Source organism: Pteropus vampyrus, unplaced genomic scaffold, assembly GCF_000151845.1.
Source record: "Pteropus vampyrus isolate Shadow unplaced genomic scaffold, Pvam_2.0 Scaffold85, whole genome shotgun sequence".
In the NCBI taxonomy this organism is placed as follows: Eukaryota; Metazoa; Chordata; class Mammalia; order Chiroptera; family Pteropodidae; genus Pteropus; species Pteropus vampyrus.
Genome location: NW_011888866.1, coordinates 4,403,090 through 4,425,321, shown reverse-complemented (window position 1 = coordinate 4,425,321; position 22,232 = coordinate 4,403,090). Strand labels below are relative to the sequence as shown.

Here is a 22,232-nt window from a genome sequence, read left to right as displayed (position 1 = left end):
AAAAGGATAAAATGAATGACTCCATCAGGGCTTTCTCTCACACAATTCTCCAAAAAAGTGACAGAAGTTACCATGAAGCTAAAATGAGTTAGCCTGTTAACAGAAAAATTACTCTTGTGTTCCTCATTGTAAATCTACAGAGTGAGTTAGTAAGGGAGGTCTGTACATTTCACACTAATTGCTTCTAAATTAAATTACAAAAGGAGATTTAATTAAGAACACGATGGTTTTAACCACAACATCTCCGAATGACTCCTCCATGCCACATTCTGCTTTCAGCAATTTATATTCATCAACTCACTTAAATCTCTTCACCTCTTCTTATGGTATTATTGGCTCCATGTCCCATTTTACAGATGGAAAAACTAAGTCTCAGACTACTAGGAGACCAGAGAGGACCAGGGAGACTTCTGCCAAGCCCAGTAAGAAGTCTTTCATCGAGTAAGGCAGAGAGCTAGGGAAAGTCTTGAGAGGAACGACTGGAGTGAGAGAGGTGATTTGCGCATTTGGTACGCTAAACATTTTAGGGCTCTTTAGCCTGAAAAGGTGGAGAAAAAAGTGGGTAATGCTCAGAGGCTATAAAATCATGAACAGTAAGGAGAGCACAAACCCAGGTTTGTTCACAAAATGATAGACGAGAGATGGAAACTGTGAGGAGAAGTGAAAAGAGCTAATGGATTGAATACAATCACTTAAGGGAAAATCACGAAAGAGAAAAAGATGAAGGCCAAAGTCAAGATTTAGAAGGACCCAAAGAGGATACCTGTCTACTAGACACCTTTCTATTGATCCCTTACTAGGTTTCAAGATTCGTGCTAAGCTCTTTCCATACGGTGTCACTGATCCTAATCAAAAGCCACTCCAGGGAGACTTGAGTTTTTCTGTAACTGCTCTAATGCTTGGTCATTTAAATTCAGTGCTCGGGACTACGTTGCTAGGTTATTTTCAAGTTTTCGTAATGTCTCCAAATTTGTGCTCATGGTCACTCAATCTTTTGCGTTCACCTCTCTATTCCCATCTCACTCTAATAGAATTTGGAATAATTCTGCCACTTTGAACAATTGTGCTTACCCAGACTCTTTCTTCCTCTTTCTACTGAACCCTCCATGAGTCTCCTCATCTGTTATGGACCTAATGTTTGTGTCCCAAAATTCTTATGTTGAAACCGTACCCTCCCATGTGATGTATTAAGAGGTGGAGCCTTTGGTAGGTAATTAGGATTAGATAAAATCATGAGGGTGAAGCCCTCATGATGCATTAGTGCCCTTTTAAGAATCACAAAAAAACATGGTAGCTGAAGGAAACTGGACTCTGGGTGGTAATCACACAATAGAATATATAGATGTCAAATTATAATGTACATCTGAAAATTATATAATTGTGTAATTAATCAATGTTACCCCAATAAACTTAAGAGAAATAAAGGAAAGAAATCCTGCAACTCCAGAGGGGAGGGGGAAAGGGGTCAAATATACGGTGACAGAAAGAAAACTAACTATGGGAAGTGAACACATAATGTAAATATATATATATATACCTTACTGTTAAAATGTACAGCTGAAACATCGGATTTTATTAACCAATGTCACCATAAAAAAAAATAAACAGATTAAAAAAATAAATTAAAAACTAAAAAGAATCACCAAGAAAAAGTGTGCTTCCCCTTTCTACTCTCTGCCATGTGAGGATACAATGAGAAGTCAGCTGTCTGCAACTCAGAAGAGGGCCTCGCCAGAACCCAACCAAGCTAGCACCTTGATCTTGGACTTCCAGCCTCCAGAACTGTGAAAAAAAAAAACTTCTGTTGTTTAAAAGCTACCTAATCTATGGTATTTTTGCTATAGCAATCCAAGCTAAGACATCCTGCAGAAATCTGGGATTCTCCCCCGCCTCAAACAAACAAACAAAAAACCAAAACCATAAAGCAAAGAAAACTATTTCTGTGGATCAAAGTGCAATGTGGATAGAGCCAAAGAGGTCTTCGAGAGCTAGAATAATAAGCTGCAGGTATTTTATAAGATGGTATTTAGTTATGATAAACATAAGTGTGTTTGCTTTAGAAAATGTAGATGTATAGGTTTATCCTGTCAAAAAACAAAAACAAAAAAAACTTAGCAATTTAGTCACAATAAATCCAATATGAGTCATCAATGTAATGTAGCCGCCAGAAAAGATAACTTAAGGCCTCATTAACAGCTACTATATGCTGCACGAATCAGAACATACCCTCTACATAAATATTACTTTCAATTTTAGGAGCTATGCCCGGAAAAACAAGCTGTAATGTTCAAAGCAAGTGACCACAATAGTGAAGAAACTCAAGTACTGCCATGTGAAGGATGATTTAAGTTAATGGGAATATTTAGCTTAAACTACTGGGAGGGGGAAAAGGAGGTCAAAAAGAGACAAGAGTTGTTTTCAGTTATGCAAAGAGCTTCCATGTGGAAGAATTGGTTTGTATTATAGAACTCCAAGGAGCAGACCAAGAACCAATAACAACAATAATAAAAAGCAATCACCTTTTATTGTGTTCTTTCTCTATGCCAGATACTATGCTAAGTAGTATATTCATTACCCCATTTAATTGTCACAACAATCCTGATAATAAATGAGTTACCAAGAAACAGATTTAAAGCCAATGCAGAAAAGTATATTCTAACAATTAGAATCACCCAGAGGCAAAATATGCTGCATTAGAAGGTGTCGAATGTCCTATCGCTGGATATGACCAAGTATGTGCTGGGAAAACCCTAGGCGAGAAAGTATTGTTGAGAAGATCCAAGTATCAAATGGGTAGGTGAGTTAGATCTTACTTCAAATCCCTTCTAGGACTTGCTAGAATGAAAAAGAAAATATAAACAAGGAAAAGATAATGCTTTTGAATGAATGAAACAGAGGTACATGAAACAGATTAGAAGGAGAAATCAAAACTCATTTCAAGGAAATGAGATGGCATTAATAGAAATCAAGACATCCTTCATAAGAGAAAAAATGCTCATCTCTATGGGATGACTTCTTTTTGGTCCCACAGGGGATGGGGCAAATGAGCCCTCAGGGCCACGTGCCTCCTCCAGGTCTTGTGGAAAAACTTCAGATGAGGTGCTGGCTTCTCTGGATCCTTTCAGTACTTGACAGCTCTGAGATTCTAGAATCCAGCAGAAGGGAAGCCTCCAAACCCCAATGGTTTCTAATCACTTCAAGCTGTTATTCCTCTCATTGCTGTAATGACTAAAAATGTGTGCATGTCAAAATGGCCTCAGTTAATTTGCTGGGAGACAGTGTTATGTACTCTGAAAGGACTTGGGCAGTCTAAAAACCTATCAGCAGCAAAGAAAACTGGAAAAAAAATGAATAAATTGGAATAGTAATGGAAGTCTTGTGGATATTTAGGACAAGACACGTGATGAAATTAAATTTTAGAAAACCACCTCCAGTACCCATCTTTGTACTTCTTCCTACTTTTTGTATGCTCTTCAGCCTAAAGGAACAATTGGATGTATTCTCTAAGATGTGTTTCCAATAAGAAATTGGGAAAGAAGGGAACGTGAGAAAGTAGAGTGGAGGATCGAAGGGAAGGAAGAAGAAGAGAGGAAAGACAGGCGTATTCATGGCAGATGCAAAGATTATGGGGTCGCGCCCCATTAAAGAAAATAAGAGACTAATGGAATGATAACACCTGAACAATAGGAATGTGGCGGCCAGTTCCATATACCTGAAGAAGCTCAGAAGACAGGTGGAGGACAAAAATATCAGCTGTCACCAAATACTGCTTCCTGACTCTGACCTTAGAAATGACAGAAAGAGGAAGTGGAGTTAATATCAAGTTAACACCAAAAAGCCTCTGAGACCAAATTTTTTCCCAAACTACTACTCCAGCACATCAGCTACCACTTCACTTTTCACCAGGAAATGCACTGTCCTGGCCTGTAGTTTTGTTCTAGGAGGATGGAACTCATATTTGCTGAGTGATGTTTCTGGAAGAAACCCTTGCTCTTGAGCAGCAGCAAGAAGTGCGTGAAAATTTAATGCAAGCAGGAATCCTCGTGAAGCAGTTCTTCCGAGTTCCCTTGCATGAAGCAGGTTCTTCCCTTCACTTAAACAACAATTTGTTTTACTTTGATAGGTCCTCCTAAATAATGATTTCATCATTAAACATCTGGCTTCTTCCTAGCAGATTAGGCCTCCAATGAGGAAAGTGTGTTTATAATTCTAATTTGAAACACAGCACATTAATATGCTGATTCTCATAATGTTTGCCTTAACCTGTTTGGAGAAATTATGACTACAAATATCTTGTACACAACACCTCTAACTACCAGCTTGTACAAACAACATAAGAGCCGGAGCGCTTCATCCAGACAATTGGAACCACTTCAGAGGCGACCATGATTAGTGCTTTGGCTGGAAGCCATATTTTACACATAAACTCAGCATCTGCCTCCGAGCTGCTGTCCCAAGCTAACAGACCCACCTCCACTGTTACTAATAAGCACATTCAAGTGAGCCAGATGGTCTGAGGGGAAGCTCTCTGCCTTTTCCTGAGCTAGGCACACTGGAGGGAAGGAGCCCAAGCAGGCTCCAAGTCATATTTCCTCGGGCTCCAGGTTCCTGCAATGCTGTGTGCAAACAGGCGCCACTAAAAAAGAATGTAAATGAGGGTACTATTCATTATTTAAGGCTGGCACCTTGCCATCCCCTCCTCCTCTGGGCAATGCCTGCCTGTAGGAACAGGGAAAGCATCTGATGAGAGCAAGGCAACCCTAGAGGCGTCAGGCCATTGCAAAGCAGTTTCTTTCCTTCTGCTGAGGATCCTGCAGGCTCAGCACTTCTTGGCCCACAGAACAGCTGAGCTTTTCACTCTTCCTAACAAAGCACTGGAGTGCCTCAGCCTCCACCTTTATATCAAGAGTGTTTATTTACGACCTAACCTCCAAAAAGCAGACTTGTTGTTCTATCTTGATTCATAACCAAGGCCCTTTGCCCTACTCTGGGGTTCAAAAAAGGTGGGGAAATGATCGTTCTATATAAGGGTGAGACTTACAAGCAAGTTCTAGACTAAATAGGCCAGAAGTTGCATCAAGAGAATGGCTTCTTGCTTTTTGGTGACTGCCTATAGATCTTATGCTGTGATACTTAAGTATTTCACACTATATCATCTTTCATTGATTTTAAGTGACATGAGAGCACAGAGCATACATTACACTTATTTCAAATTTCTCCAAAGTGCCAACCTAACAGTGTCCAGATTATTAATAAACTCTTAAATGCAATTTTTAATTCTTTAAGTAAACTCCTGATTTAATATAAAATGCATAATTTGGCAATTTGAATTTAATCAACTTTATCTCAGCACAAATAGCAAAAACTCAACATTCTTGTCGCTGGAGTTTACACAGGCCAGCTCTGCACATCAACTGTCAAACCATCAGATTCCTTTTCAGTCTCATCTGAGAGTCTTTTCCTTTCAATGGTATAATCCCAAATGTTAAAATAAATAAATAAATAAATAAACAAACAGACAAACAGATAACAATGGATATGTCTACATGCTCCCTTTTTTAATTTGAAAAACTTTTTTTTTGCCTAATGATATAAAATATGCTGGCTAATATTATTAGTTTGGACTCTTTGGCTGCAAGTGACAAAACTCCAGCTCTAAGTAGTTTTATTAAAAAATGGAGTAGGGATTTGTTGGCTTCTGAATTCACACCATGAAAAGGACTAGATTAAGGGTCAGCTGGATCCAGGGGCTCAGAGGCCTTCTCTTGCTTCCCTTACTTCTCTTTTTCTCTCGCTCTCCTCCTCTCCCTCTCCCTCCTCTGTATCTTCCTAGTTACTTCAATTTCTCTGGACAATTGACCCCACACACTGGAAATATAACTACAAGCCACCCAGGCTTACGTCCCTATAGCCATATGGACAGCCTGGAGGAAAAAGTCTGCAGCTCTTCATCAGCTGCAGTTAGAAAATGAAAGAATGCTCATTGGCCTAATGTGAGTCATGTTCTCATTCCTGGGCCAGTTATGTGACCAGAGGGACAGTAAACGATGATTGGCTCTGACTCAGTCACGTCCCCATCTCTCTTAGGAAAGAGAACCAAGAGTCATCCACCAGTACTGACTAAAGTGGAAATAAAGCCGTTTCCAAAGAAAAGGACAACAGGAAAAAGGCGGCGACAGGAAAAAGGCCTGGGCTTTGAACAAAACACATGTCCTCTATGTTACTTTAGTGGGGAAAATATTATGCAAGGCCCTATTACTCTTTATCATTTCAGATATTTGCAGCAACCAATGAGTTTCCTTCTACGATCTTGGAAAAGTGAAGACAAGAATTTGACTCCTGAAAGTATGTTAAATCTTTCCCCAAATTCTCAGAAGTTGAGAAAGTTTGCCATCCCAACTAATCACATCTCATTTCTAATGTTTTTTTGATTGTTGATGTTTTCACCTTAGTTGAAATCTTATGTGCAAAGAATTTGAAAAGGCAAATAGTTCTACAAGGGCTATTATGGAAAATGGTTGTTCTCCCACAGCTCTCCTCAAGTCCAGTTAACCACTTTTACTACTTATTTTGGTATTTATCTCCACACTGCTAATCTCAAGCATAAACTTTTCTGAGTTTTTAGTTCTACACATTACCTACTGACTTCCTCTACTGAAAATTGGTATTTTTTATCTGTACACACACACACACACACACACACACACACACACACACACACACATGCATACTTCCCAATCCTCTATGCCCTCAACATGTTTTTATCACAATTCTCGTTTAATAATTATTCCATTTTACATTATGATAATTATGTAAATGCTATTCCACTGCTGAGCCATGAATTATAATTATTATTTTTTCTTTCTGTACAACTTTATTTTTCCCAGAGTTAACACTTATCTGGAGTTTTTTTAATTTCACTTAGTTTTCTGGTTTTATTTTTTCCTTTATTTTTTTTTTAATGAATTTTCGTTACTTTATCTTCAAACCCTCCCCTGATTACCTAGCTTTCTTTTCAATACATTCAAACACTACCCATTTTATCTGTTGGAATTATCTCTTCCTGAACCTTCTGACTTGCTCCAATCTTCTGGCTGCTCTCTTGGTCTTTTGCACAGATTCATCCAGGAATCTTCTTCCATCATCATCCTGAGAATTTCCCTCACTTCTCTCTTGTGTTAAATTCACTTTTTCTCAGAATCTAGATCTTCATCATCTTTTTACTTCTTTGTTCTGACAGAACAATTCTTGTGGTTGCTTTATGAGAAAAAACTCCATGGGAGGTAAAATGTTTGAGATCTAACATATCTGAAAAATGTATTTACACAGTCCTTACACTTTACTGATACTTTGGGTGGGTATAGAATTCTAGGTTGGAGAGCACATGCAAAGTCCAAAGTCATTACAATTCCTGATTCTTTGTATATAACCTTCCCCTGCTCTGGAAACTTTTAGGCCCTTATTTTTGTCCCCAGTACTCAGAAATATCATCATGATGTACCCTGGTATAGATCTATTTTCATTCGTTGTGGGAGGCACTTGATGTTTCTTTTTATTCTAAACCCTCACATCCTTCAGGCCTAGAAAATGTTCTTGAATTATTTATCTGATAATTTTCCTCATTTTCATTCTCTCAAATCTCAATTTCAGGCATTTCTATTCTTCAGATATTACCTCCTAGTCTGATCTAATTTTCTTATCTCTTTTCCTCCTATTTTACATTTCCTTGCTTTCTTATTCTAGTTTCTAAAAGATTTCCACATCCTTATTTTACTAAACCTTATATTGAGCTTGTGATTTGTGTCTTATTTTCCCAACAACTTTTTAGTTTTTATTCTTCCGATCATTCATTATAGCATTCTATTCTTTTCTTGTGAATGCAAAATTATCTCTTATCTGACTTTTTATTTTTTCATTTTTATTCTCCTTAGATATTCTCTATTTCCTCAAATTTGTTTTTTGGTTTATGTATCTGTCTACATTTTAGAGAAAAGTCATCCTCAGATGTCTGGTGAGCTTTAACTATCTATTCACATTTAAGATTATAGCACAAAAAAAAAAGCTGATAGGAGTTCTGAATATATGGGTTGAGTTGTTGACTCTGGGTCTTATCCTAGATGATCTGGCTGGGTTGTTTCATTGGGAAATCCCTAATGTTAACAAATTTAGATCTTTTCTCTTGGACTACTCAGAAAGATCAGATAGTAAATTTCTACTCTCATGCCTGGAAGTAGAAGCTGACTGCCAATATTTGGAGAATCAAGTGGGAGAAGAAAACCAAATTCTCAAATTCAAGTGATCCCCTTCTTTGCATTATGATATCCTATCCTTCTTATGTATATGATATCTCTTAGTTCACAGAATAAATTTCAAAACTTTCTGTTGCATTGGGAAAGGGGTATCCAGCTGTTCTAGGTAGGGGAGGAAACTGAGGATTCAACTCTGCTGTCTAATACAGTAGCCACTAACCACTGAAGCTATGCAGATTTAAACTAATGAAAACTTAGATTTAAAATTCAGTTCCTCAGTTGCGCTAGCCACATTTTAAGTGTACAATACCCACAAGTGGCTTGTGGCTGCAGTATTGAACGGCACAAATACAGAATATCTCTATAAATGCAGAAAGTTCTATTGGACAATGACTAATTGCTCCACAAAAAGACTTTTGACCGATCCTCATGTTTCAGACCCATATTCACTGCCACTTCCAGAGATATCTGGTATCCCAATTCCTGGAGATTTTCAGGTACAAATCTAGTTGGTTTAGTGGCTTGTCCTGCCAGAATGATAACTCCATAAGAATAGTGATCTTTGATTTTGTTCATTAATGAATCCGAAGGACCAAGAAGAGTGTCTGGCACATGATAGATACTCCACAAATGCACATGGAATGCTAACTAAATGTTTCCCCCACTGTTGACTTATCAGATCTGAGAACTCTGACTCCTAAGTCAATTATCTACTCATCCTCTTGCCTTCCAGTTTTCAAAACATCATTGTTAATGTCTCCACTTCTGCTCTCTTTGATATCATGAGTCTATGTCTTACTACCATTTCAGAGGTAAATGTTTAGATTAAACAGCCATTTTTTTTACACCAGAAGTGAGTTTCTAAATGAGGGGGAAAAAAATAAAAGAAATTTAGGATTCCAAAATTTTTAAAGGAAAATATAGCTTTTCTGGAAAAAAAAAAATCCTTAAACAAATACCAGAGAAGCCAAAAAGAGTGAAACAGCATTAACAGTCATCATGTAAAGAAAGTCAACATACAGTTTAGGAAAATAATAATTTTGATGATGTTCATAATTATGATAATACAATTATTATATAACACATAAAGCAGTGCTTCTTTTTAATAAATGCACCTATTTGAGAATCAGATGAAATTTACAGTTTATGGGACCCCATTCAGAAGGGTCTGTAGTGAATATTTGTCTCTCATTTTGGCTGCCAGTATCTGAACCCTCTTACTTTGCATGGGAAAGCTCCATGCCTGGTGAATAAGAGCATACTCTGCCACAGAAGGAAACAAGTCACTTTCCCAGCTTCCCTTGTAGCAAGGGTGTAGGAATAGATCAAGCTTTGCTAATAAGATACACATGACCTAGACCCAGAATTGGTAGCCAATAACCCAAGGAACTAGGGATGGCCCAGGATCCATCCCACCGGAGAATCCACAGCACTCTGTTCTCATTGATCAATTCTGTTTTCAAACTGGAGGAACAGTTTTCAGCTGCATACCCAGTTCCAATCCAATATCCTGTTAACAGACTCTTTTTTTGTTTTAAAAGAAGAGTTAGTTTCTGTAACTAGCAAATAAAAACTTAGAGAAAGAATTCAGGCACCCTGTGTCAGGAACCTCTGGTTTAAACAGAAAATAATACAAAAAATACATAATACAACAGTTTTTCAAAGAAGAGTAATTTTCTAAAATTTACATAATTTTCTAGGAAATATAGGCAAAAATCCTAAGAGATGATTTTAGTGGAACTTTTCCTTGGCAGTAAAGCAAGAGTAGGTATACATTCACAAGCTAATAATATGGGTTTTTGTGTGTGTGTGTATGCCAGGAAACCCTCAGAAGAGTTGGCATATGTTGAGGGTATTCTTGGCCATCATTTTGACAATCTTGATAAATTGTCATCAGTGTTCCTAAGACCTGGAGAATCTTATCCCAAATAATAATTTATATAAGTTGCGATGAGAGCAAAATACGAAAAAAAATGGAATGTTTACCTTTTGCTCTCTCAATCTAGAGCAATTATGCATGCTTGCTACTGAAAAATATTTCTATTAAAAATAAAGCCTAACTCTTAATATCCCAAAATAGGGGGAAAAAAAAGTTGCGAATAGATGGCATCAATGCCAATTAAATATAAGGAAACAGTCACTGGAGGTTGTCCACAGGGCTTGGTAGTGGGTGAGCCTTTCTCTGGTCCACTCTTCCTATAACATGGGTTTCAACTGCTCACTTTTAAGCCAAGAGAAACCTCTGCAACAGAGGCCTAAACAGTGTTTTAGATGATTATTTCTTATTATACTGAGTAAAAAGTAAGAGAACTTTTGTTGTCAAAATTTCTTTTGACTGATTTCTGTTTCTGGAGTTCTGAATATTTTATTTTCTGCCTAAAACTAAGACCCAATTTGGATGAAAAACCTGTCTACATAGCTTCAAAGTATCTACCAAAATATTTATTAATTACTGGGTAGTTTTTAATATATATGTCCATGAATTCTCTGAGATTCCTCATTCCTCTCCTTATTATGGCCTGGACTTAGTGATTCACAATTAATGAGTAGAGTATAGAAAGGAAAAAAAATGGTAATTTTACAGTACAGAAACCTGGCAGTTGATCAAGGTTAACTTGGCCAGTCATAAGTCATGTTGCTAGCATGTACCCCTCACAAGATGTGATAAGCAAACTTTAACCTCTATGCTATTCTTCCCAAAAATCCATAACCCAGTCTAATCATGAGAAAACATGAGACAACCCAAATTGAGGGACGTTCAACCAAATGATTAAACACTGCTCTTCAAAAGGGTCAAGGTCATTTAAAAAAAAAAAAAAAACAAGGAAAGCCTAAGAAAGTGTCACAGATTGGAGGACATGGCAGCTATATGCATGTGGTATCTTGAACTAGATCCTAGAAAGAAAAAGGACATTAGTGGAAAAATTGGTGACATCAGAAAAAAAGTCTGTAATTTAGTTAATAGTACTGCACCAACACTAATTTCTTAGTTTTGATAGTGTACCATGATTATGTGAAATGCTGTTAACATCAGCAGAAACTGAGCAAATTGTATACAGAACTCCCTGTACTATCTTTACGACAATACTGTAAATCTAAAATTATTTTAAAATAAAAAAAATTTTAAAGAAATAATTTATTAAATATGGCTTGGATAAGAGAGCCCTAAAATATTGCTTAATGGAGAGATATTTCAAGGTACAAGATTAAATTAATGCTTTATCCAAATTTATGACCTGCTTTTTATAGGGTTTAGCAGTATTTTTCTACACAGAAAGTACATCTTTGTCTTTCTCTGTGTAGCACGGTAAATTTGTGGTTTTTCACACCCATTCTAGAAGCATTTAATCTCTCTGTCAATGATCTATATATTTCAAGCTCCAGAAGATTCATTGAAGAAATACCCAAAGCAGGTTAGCTCCCAAAATCTAGCCCCTCGGCAATCTGAGATAACATTGATTTTTAAAGTATAATTGGGACCCATTTTATCTGCAGGTCTGACTGCTATAGCCATAATATCAACTAGGTCCTCTAAGAATCTTCTTTAAAGTGATATAAGACATTACAATTGCATCAATTCTATCTTTATTATTATTAAAATACATCATTCTATCCTAAGCCAGAATGCCCCCTATTGGCTGATTTTGGGGGTAGAAAAAGTACTTGCTTTGGCTGTTTTTCCCAGAGCTATTCAAAAAAAAGAAAAGCTAAGACTTAACACCTACTTTATTGATCTACCTTCACTCAGGGCATATGTATTGAGCAACTGTGTTTGGCCAGTCACTGTCCTAGGTACTAGGGATACCAAAATAAAAAGATGCAGTCCCTGATACAATACTTCAGCAAATGTTTGGTAATGCCTAGCAAAGGTGAACCTGCGTATATATTCTACCCAGATGTCCTGCTTCCAGCTATATCTATCCTAATGCCAGTCTTGCACACGTGCCAGAAGGCATGGGCAAGAATGTTCACAGAAGCCTTATTCATAATTGCAAAAAGTCATCATCAATAGCTTCGGTAAATAAAATATGATGCATTCATAAAATGGAATTTATACAACCATGAAAAAGTGAATGAACCATGACAAAACATATCAACAGAATAAATCTCATAAACATAACAGAAGAAAGCAGTGAGTTATAAATGAATACAAACAGAACAATTCCATTATAAGATGTTCAAAAACAGACCCAATTAAACAATATATTGCCTAGAGATACATACTTACGTGGCATTTTTTAAAAACCATAAAGAAAAGCAAGTTAATAATTAACATGAAATTCAGGATAATAGTTACCTACAGTGGGTAGGAGAGGCAGATGAGACCAGAGATGGACACATAGGGGATTTCTGAGTATTGGCAAAATCCTATGTCTAAGGTCTGGGTGACAGATGCATGAGGGTTTGATTTTGTGGTGACTGTTCTTTAAACTGCACATATACATTTTAAACACTTTCGTATGTATGCTACAGTTCATCAAAATGTTTAAAATGTACTATGATAAAAATTTTTTAAATACTATAATAATAAAAATGAAGATGATGTAATAAGTTCCTTGTCTCCAAGCACCTGTTAAAACCTAGGTGCAAAATAGTGCCACCAGTGCTACGACATTTTTATATGAAGTCAAAATGAAAGAGGAATCAACTCTGCTTGAGCGATCAGGGAAGACTTCAAGGATGAGGTGACTCTTGAGCTTGAGAACAGTTATTCAGACAAAACACGGTAAAAGAAGCATGAATAAAGAACTCACAAAAAGGCCCAGAAAGTTAAAGGACTGTATGCCATATTTTGGAATATTAATATGTTCCAGCTACTTTTGAGAGGCCGGCAGATGTAGCTAGCGAGGTAGGCAAAGGAAGATTAGTAAAAACATGCTATTCTTTGCTAAAAGAGGAGTTGGTCTCCATTCTGAGAAGCAATTAAGTTTACTCATTACATCTATGAGTTTGGGGCAGTACTGCCGGTCCAGGGCGAGAGTAGAGAGGGAGGGTAGACAGGAGACCACAGCCACCATGTGAGAGATGCCATAGTTTAAATAAAGGCAGGGAATGTGGGGATGAGGAAAGGAGGGAGTCTAGAGAGACTGAGGATACAATTGACAATTTTTAGTGAGTTGGGGGATATTGAGATGAGGAAGAGGGAGGTGTCCAAGATGATCCCTGAGAATCTGGTTCGGATCAGGAATTCAGAAGGAGATAAAGAATTTCGAGGGAAGAGCAGAGGTGTTGGTGTAGAGGGGGGAAGTAAAAGGAGAGAGATAATGAGTCCAAGTTAGCATGTGATGACTCAGCACTGAAGTTTTGTGGAAGCCCCTCATGAGCCTACACTCAGTGGAGAGGAGGAAAATTAAAGGAGTAAGCTGGTTTATCTCTCTATGTACAATAAGAGACAGAATCGCAATAGCAAATTTCTTAGATTGTCTCTGGTTTTAAGGTATCTATGTTATCCTTACTCACTTGGTTCAACCAGAATTGGATAGCAAATCATAGAAGAGATGGCACAAGTCTCATTAATACCAAAAAAAGAAGTGGGGCTCTCATAGGGCACCAACAATGTGGATTTTCCATGAAACTGTCATGTTATAGACCAAATGACGGTCTTTGATTTCACATGTCTTTAATAAATGCAAAAGCCTAGAGAATTCCCTAGGCACTTGGAGTAAGTCCTTCAGGTAAGCAATCTTAACTTAGAAATTGCAATGCAGCTGTTATCCATTCACTCTTCCTCATCCTCCCAAAAAATTGCTCTGTGAAAATCTAAAGCAATTCACCCTATTACAGGGACTCAGATGGTTGCCCAGGCCCATGGGTTGTTTTATGATGGGAGGGTGGGCAGAGAGGAAAGAGGGCTGCACAAGTATAGAACAGTCAAAAGGGATGAAGCAAGCAAGCGCTGAAAGAATACATAAGGCTCAAACATGCAAGGCCTTCATTCCCTCATTATCATTAAGACGAAGCAGCTGGAGTCAGACATGTCTACCTCCATGTCATTCCTTAATATTTATATTAAACTTTAAGCTACATAAAAATAGTTGTGGGATCAGAAAAACATATCAAGATATTGGTAAATAAACATTTGCATTCATTCTAAATACTGGAAACTAATAGAAGAAACTGAGAATGAGAATTTGTTGTGAGCAATCAAGATAGAATGATTTTCCCTGAGCCCTATACAACCACAGAATCGATTCATCCAAAACACGCTGCAAAATTGTGGCGCTGAAAGATTCAAGGAATTGGGGGAAGAGAGATTCTAATGATGAAGTTCATGAGTGCTTTACACTCTTGCTTTTACACACTCACTCATAGACATATTCATTTCCTCTCATTGTCAGAACACACGGCCATTTACAAGGTGTAATTTTTTTAACATGGCATTCTCCATCCCCTGCCCCAAATTAAAAGTCAGCTTCAAAGCATCTACTATTGCAAATGGGGCAACACCATTCTCTCAATTGTTTTTGTTGTTGTTGTTTGGTTTGGTTTGATTTGGTTTGAAATCTTGATATATTGTGCAAATGCACCCCAGAAAAAGCTGATATGCCAGCAGTCCCCAAGCATGAAACAAGCATTGGAGAATAAACCAGACAGATTTGACCCGCTATCTAGCTGTGTCAGGGCCAGCCCTCGAAACGGTAATGCTATATAGCAAAGCACTCTGCATAAATGATACCCTTAATCATCATAGCAGACCTGCTACTGCATTATCTCTACAGACCAGGAAACAAGCTCAAGTGTGGTTACATCAAAAACTTGGTCAATACTTCTGGGTATTTATCTGAAGAAAACAAAAACACTAATTCAAACAGATATATGCGCCCCCGTGTTCATGGCAGCATTATCTACAATAGCCAACACGTGGAAACAACCAAAATGTCCATCAATGAAAGAATGGATGAGAGAAAAATGTAGTATATACAACAATGGAATGTTATTCAGTCATAAAAAAGAATCAAATCTTGCCATTTGTGACAACGGGGATGGACCTTGAAGACATTATGCTAAGTGAGTCAGAGAAAGCCAAATACTGCATGATCTCACTTTTATGTGGAATGACAAAAAATAAAACTAATAGATACAAGAATAAATAGGTGGTTGCCAGATTGGGGTTGGGGGTGTGAAATAGGTGAAGAAGTCAAAAGGTACAAATTTCTAGTTATAAAATATATGTCATGGAGATATAATGTATGGCATGGTGACAATAGATAGCAATACCATATTGTATATTTAAAAGTTGCTAAGCGAGTAAATCTTAAAAGTTCTCAACACAAGAAAAAATAATTTTGTAACTAGGTATGGTGATAGATGTTAACTGGACTACGATCATTTTGCAATATATACAAACATCAAATCATTATGTTGTACACCCAAAACTAATATAATGTTATATGTCAATTGTACTTCAAATTTAAAAAAGAGAAAAGAAAAGAAAAGAAAAAAGAAAAGAAAAGGAAAGAAGAGAAAAGAAAACTTAGCCAAGATCACATAGCAAGTAAAAAGTAGAAGCAGGACCCAGACCCAGACAGCCTGTCCCTGGGCATCCTGACATAATCACCTGCGCATCTGGCTTCATACCCTGGGAGGTGGAGTTTCTCACCCACAGGAGAGTGAACATCAGGCAAACACAGATAAATCAAATGTTTGGGGTAGAGGAGCATTCCAGTGCACTGGAAAATATTTTTAGTGAAATATTGGGTAACATTGCATTTGAACATGGGAGTAGGGAATTAATTCAGAGGAAATTGTCCAAGCCACCAGTAGTAAAACTTAAGGAGCCAGACTCTCCTGGGAATAGGATATATTTGAGATGCCATTTGTTCTCACAACTAAACAGCACACAGGGACAGAAAGAGACCAGGAGTCAACTAGATTTCTTGAATCGATTCTAAAGCTTCAGAGCTCAAAGATATTTATCAATAGGATCAATAAACTTCTCAAAACTTTCTTCAGTGGTGGGCAGTAGAAAGAACTTCCAACTAGGATTTAGAAGATTAGGTTCAAATCCCTGTTCAATGTCACTGGCTCTGTGTCTTCAATCATATAGATAAACCTCTCTGGGAGGCAAATGTGGTAACTGAAAAATAATTTTTTTAAAAAATCACTGGACTGCAGAAAACTGATCCAAGTCACAGCTCAGCCTAGTGCTAATGGGATTCTAATGTCTGCAAGGAGCTGCTATAAATGCAGTAACAAGTGCAAAGGCTAACTACAGAGGCTACATAAAATGATAGTACTTACCTCCACCAAAAATAGAGTTAAACCAGGAGATCCTTCAAAATCCCTTCTTGGTCAGTCTTTACCCAATGATCCTTTGGTGAGAAAAGCTAAGAAACTGCTTGCTTCTCATGAGTACAGGCATACTTCAGAAATATTGCAGGTTTGGTTCCAGACCACCACAATAAAGTGAGTGTCACAATAGAGTAGTAATCTTCTTGCTGGTGGAGGGTCTTGCCTTCAATTTGTAAAAAATGCAACTTCCATGAAGCACAATAAAGCAAAACACAATAAAACGAGGTATGCTTGTATCTACTAGGTGGCAAGCAAGACCGGTTTCAAAGGTGTGCAACCTATGCAATTGCACAGGGCCCTGCACTTAGAAGGGCCTGTGATTAATGTAATGCTGTCACTACCTTCAGATTCTTAATTTTTGAACAAGAAGCCCCTAATTATCATTTTGCATTGAGTCCTGCAAATTATATAGCAATACTGGTGCATGGCACTATGCTTAGCGTCCAGGACATGGAGGACATGGCAATAAAACCGACCGGCATTCTCCAGAAGCTCCAAGCAAGTATATTACTTTGGAACAGGATACTTAAGGGAAGATATTAAGTTGCATATTTCATACCTTAGTCCAAACTTAGATTTGCAAGCTCTAAAGATTAAAGTGGTTATTTATCCTCAGGACAGGTCCTGGTTTGCTTGCACATGAAACACTCCCCGCCCCCACCACCAGCAGGAGCACCAATAGACTTACCCAGCTGCACCCTTCTGAGATGTCTTCCTGGACTGGTACAGCTCCTTGAAGCAAGTCCACATAGCTACACCATGGACAAATGAGTGCTTAAAGCGGCAGTTCTTAAAGTGTGGTCCCCAGCCCGGCAGCATCAGCAACACTTGGGAGCTTACTAGGGATTCAAATTCTCAAGCACTGCCCCAGACCTACTGAATCAGAAACCCTGGGTGTGGCATACAGCAATCTGGGTTTTAACAAGCTTTCCAGGTGATTCTGATGAGTAGGCTAAAGTTTGAGAGCCACTAATCAAATTTAATCACTGTAAAATTTGCTTGATATCTTTCTTTTCTGTTCTTTCCTCTTTTTTTTTTTTTTTTGGGCTGCTGAGGGTGTGTTTGGAGAATTGTTGGGGTTGGCCTTCCCAGCACCCTCCCCAATACTACAATCACCAGCAATTCTCCAAGACTGGATCTATTGTGTGTTTCCCACAAAATTCAATTTCATTCACACACTTTGTTTTTGCCTCTTCATTCAAGACACAATGCAGCATGGAGCCCCTTGTGAACAAACATCCCATTTGCACATGTCAAGTGTCTGATTCATTTAGACTTATCCCAATTGCTCAGTGTCTGTACCAGAAGCCTCCATGATTTCTTGATCTGAACAGCTGAGTTAATGCCCTTGGACAAAGGGGGCCTGGTGTTTGGGTGAGCTCCCATGGGTCTGACAGCCGCAAAGAGAAGCTTGTTGAATGTGCACATAAAAAGAGAAGAGATAGGAGGCAGAGACTCTGATCTTTACGACCCTCTGATTATCCTATTAGTTAGTTAAAGCATAAATCCATCCCCTGACCTAACAAAATACTATTTTACTTCCTTTTACTCCATATTTTATCTTTTATAGCCAATAAAATATAAAAATCTTACAAAGGTTATATTCTCATCAATTTTTGCACTAACAGACAATAAATTAAGTGGAGGCCACAGCAGCTGCAACATAGACATCAGCTTGAAACTTTCTTAAAAGACAATCCTCCCTTCCCATCACCCGAGTGAGAGAGCTGCTAGTTAAAGACTTCTCCACTAAAATTAAATCCCAATTTTAATGGTATTGCTATTCAATTTCTTTAAGCAGTTAAGAGTCTAGACTTTTCTCTTGTTTATTAAAAATTTGTTCTAGGGGCCAACAAATGAAAAAGAATGTAAAAACATGAGAACTTAAATATTTGTCAGGTACAAAAAAGAAAAGCTACACTGCTGAATTACTTCGAGTTCAATATCTTCCAGTTCTTGTAATAATTCCCAAACCTCCACAACACTAAAAAGTGACACACGAATAAACTCAAAATTTATTTTTAAACTTATATAAAAGTCATCGAACCAAGATTTATCAAAGTTCCATTACATGGATTAGTATTAAGCACCCAGAGCAACACCTGGCACCTAACAAGGGTCCAGCAAGTGTTAGTTATCACTCTTAATCATTATTATTATTGTTGTTGTTGCTGCTGCTGTTACTGTTATGTTCTATAACACACTGGTATGTGCTAAGTATATACAATTACAAGCAAAACAGATGTGGCTCTCCTGGTCTCACAAGCTAGTGACAGAGACGAATATCAATCAAATAATCACACAAATCAATGTAAATTGCAAAATGTTGCAATGATGATATAAGCCAGGGGAAGGGCAGATGAAGAAAGCCCAGAGTAGTTACATATCATTTTATGATTGTGAAACCTCTTGGATAAATAATTTGGACCAAATCACAACCCTTCCCCAGATGTTTTTCAAGATTCTTCTATATTACTACATAAATTCCAAATGTACAGCCAAGAGGATTTGTAAGCAAATATTCATATTTCATTACTATATCAGTCAACATCGGAAACATCTCCCCAATAACATTTCCAAATATAGAAACTGGAGTATTCCAAGAAACAAGCAAGCATATGTTTAGATACATTCAATGAATCTTCCATGAATTTTCCCAGAACTTTATGAATAAAAATTAAATTAAATTAAATTAAATTAAATTAAATTAAATTATAAGCTAAATTATGACTATTTTTAAATAATATGATATTATTAATATGAAATTATTAAAATATTTTTAAAGCCCTTAAATTTTTTTAAAGCTATAGAGTAGGTTTTCTGGTGATTACACTTCGGTCCAAGAACGAAAAGAAAATGTGCTACTACAGAATATGGAGGCTCATTATTAAATAGAATCTGTTTAACTAGGAGAACTGGAGAAATTCAGAAGGGCCCAGTGATGTCTCCACTAGCAGTTACACTGGAGCATGCTAGTGCTGGGAGGAATCCCTCAGATCATCTCCCAACTGTTTTATAGCCTGGCAGAAGGGCCTGGTCTCTGAGTCAGGCCCCTTCCCTCCATGTAGATTCCAGCTCTGCCTCTTCGTGTCTGAACTTGGAGCGAATAGCTTAGCCTTTTTCAGTTTCAGTGTCCTGCTCTGTAAAATGGGTACCTACCTCGTAAGGAGGTGGTGAACGTCAGGTGAGAGAATACTTGCAAATGCTTCTTACCATAGTGCTGAAATAGAGTGAGCACTAGTTAGCAACAGTGCAAGCCTCTCATAATTCTGTCTCCTAATGAGAGAAGATCCAAAATTACAACTACAACAAAATGAACAAACTGGGACCTATAAACTCAGTTTCCACTGTTATGAACTTCCACTTGGGTGGGCATAATAGACCTCACCTAGGATTCCACTTGGGGCACCTGGGGATCAGTGGGCCCCGCTGGAGAAGATGCTGGTTAGCTCCTGGGAAGCACACTTCCTCACAGGCCCGACCTCCTGACATACTCAGCTCTGGGGCACACCTCATGGAACAATTTAGTACCAGAGTAAAGATCTCAGCTAAACCAATAGGTTAGGCAGAACTTGGCCCTGCACAGTTATTTCATCAAGTGCATTATCTATATGTAATAGCAATCAATTCAGATGTGCTAAAAACTTATTCCCATGATGAAAAAAATATCTTTAAACGGTCATCCAATATCCTTTCTTTCATCCATTTAAAACACCAATTAACTGCATGCTGTGTGCCACACTCTGTGCTCAGCCCTAGATATAAAGGTGCACAAGACTAGGTCTTTGTCAACAAGGTGTTCATGGTCCTGGAGGAGGAGGATGTTTAATAGTTAATTTTAATATAATGTAGTCAGTATAATGGAAAAGTTATACAGGTGTTATGTTTTTCCTTTTAGAAATGTGAACCGAAAGAAAATATCTAAGATTTAAAGAAAAAATGCTCTTCCAAAATAACTATACTACCATATTTCATTAGGTAATTAATATACATCGATTGTAAAAGAACCACAAAATGACGCAAAAAAGGAAAATGTAACCTATACTCACTGTCTGAAGTAACTATTGTTAACATTTAGCTGCATGACCTTCCAGATTTTAAAATATATTTCTATTTCTAAATAAGATATGAGATCGTTTTATACAGAGTATAAAAATATGAGTTTTTCACTTATCAACAAACATATAAATATATTTTTGGAGTATTAAATGTTCCTTTAATTTATTATTTTAAGTGACTGCAAAGTATTCCACTATTGGTTCCATAATTTACTTACCTTTTACTATTGGATATTTCCAATTTTTTTGGCTGTCATAAACACAATGACATTTTTTTCTGACACCTTCATTTTTTATTTTTATTTTTGATTAAATTTATTGGGGTGACATTGGTTAATAAGATCATAGAAGTTTTAAGTGTGCAATTCTGTAATACATCATCTATATATTACATTGTGTTCTCACCATCCGTAGTCTAGTCACCATGTATTTGACCCCTTCGACCCTCTTCATCTTCCTCTCACTCCCATTTCCCTCTGGTAACCATCCTTCTGTTGTGTCTATGAGTGTGCTTGTTTGTTCATTTGTGCCGTATGTTTTATACGCCACATGAGCGAAATCATATGATTCTTGTCCTTTTCCATCTGACTTATTTTGCTAAGCATGATACTATCAAGATCCCTCCATGTTGTAGCAAAAGGCAGTATTTCATCCTTTATCATGGCTGGGTAGTATTCCATTTTGTACATGTACCACATCTTCTTTATCCAATCATCCATCAAAGGGCACTTTGGTTGTTTCCATGTCTTGTCTACTGTGAATAATGCTGCAATAAACAGAGGGGTGCATATATCTTTACAAATAAATGTTTTTAAATATTGGGAGTAGATACCTAGAAAAGGAATTGTCGGGTCATATGGTAGCTCTATTCTTAATATTTTGACCCATGTTGAGTTAATATTTGTGTATGGTGTCAAATAGCAGTCTAGTTTTATACTTTTGCATGCAGATTTCCAATTTTCCCAGTATCATGTATTGAAGAGGCTTTCTTTTCCCCACTGTATGTTTTTCAACCCTTTATCAAAAATTAGTTGCCCAGATACATGTGGGTTTATTTCTTGGCTTTCAATTTTGTTCTACTGGCCTGTGTGTCTGTTTTTCTGCCAACACCATGCTGTTTTGATTATTGTGTATTTGAGGTATAATTTGAAGTCAAGGAGTGTGATATCTCTAGTTCTGTTCTCTTTTTTCAGAATTGCTTTGGCTATTCGGGGTCTTCTGTGGTTCCATACAAATTTGATGACTTTCTTGTTCTATTTCTTTGAAAATTACCATTGGTATTTTGATGGCGATTGCATTAAATCTGTAGATTGCTTTAGGTAATATGGCCATTTAACTGTTAACTCTTCCAATCAATGAACACGAAATATCATTCCATTTCTTTGTGTCTTCTTCAATTTCTTTCAACAATGTCCTGTAATTTTTAATATATAGGTTCTTTACATCTTCATTAAGTTTTATTCCTAGTTTTTTTATTTTTTTGTTTCAATTACAAATGAAATTTTCTTCATTTCTTTTTCTAATATTTCATTGTTAGTATATAGGAATGCAATGGATTTTTGTACATTGACTTTGTATCCTGCAACTTTGTATTCATTTATTGATTTTGGTGGAATCTTTAGGGTTTTCTATA

General features: G+C 37.2%; 1 pseudogene; it reads left to right on the top strand.

Moving 5' to 3' along the window:
- Positions 1–223: 223 nt before the first annotated feature.
- Positions 224–22,232, top strand: part of LOC105294320 — a 36,251-nt pseudogene continuing 14,242 nt past the window's right edge.